The sequence below is a fragment of the Eurypyga helias genome, unplaced genomic scaffold (genome assembly GCF_000690775.1).
Source record: "Eurypyga helias isolate BGI_N326 unplaced genomic scaffold, ASM69077v1 scaffold27275, whole genome shotgun sequence".
NCBI classification, from domain to species: domain Eukaryota; kingdom Metazoa; phylum Chordata; class Aves; order Eurypygiformes; family Eurypygidae; genus Eurypyga; species Eurypyga helias.
In genome coordinates, this window is record NW_010253850.1 from 5,299 (window position 1) to 5,646 (window position 348).

Here is a 348-nt window from a genome sequence, read left to right on the forward strand (position 1 = left end):
CTAGGGCTTGTCCCTGCCGAGTGCTGTTGATGGGAAAGCGAGTCTCTCCCGCTGGTTCTGATGAACGTCATCACCCTCAACGTGCAGAAATGCCTCTGCTGCTTCCCCTCAGCCTGGTCCCGAAGCACCAGATTTAGCCAGGAACAACACATTCCCTTCAAATAACGTCGGAGGTGGCCCCCGGCGATTCCCGCGGCTGGTCGGCACGCTAGAGCGCGCAGCACCTAGCCCGGCCTCACGCTACACTGTGCGGAGCTGCTGGATTCCAGCAGCCAGCAAAGGTGTCAAATAAAGTCCTTGAAGCCCTGTCCTGGCTGTGAACTGTGGTGTCGACGGGAATCGCTCCCG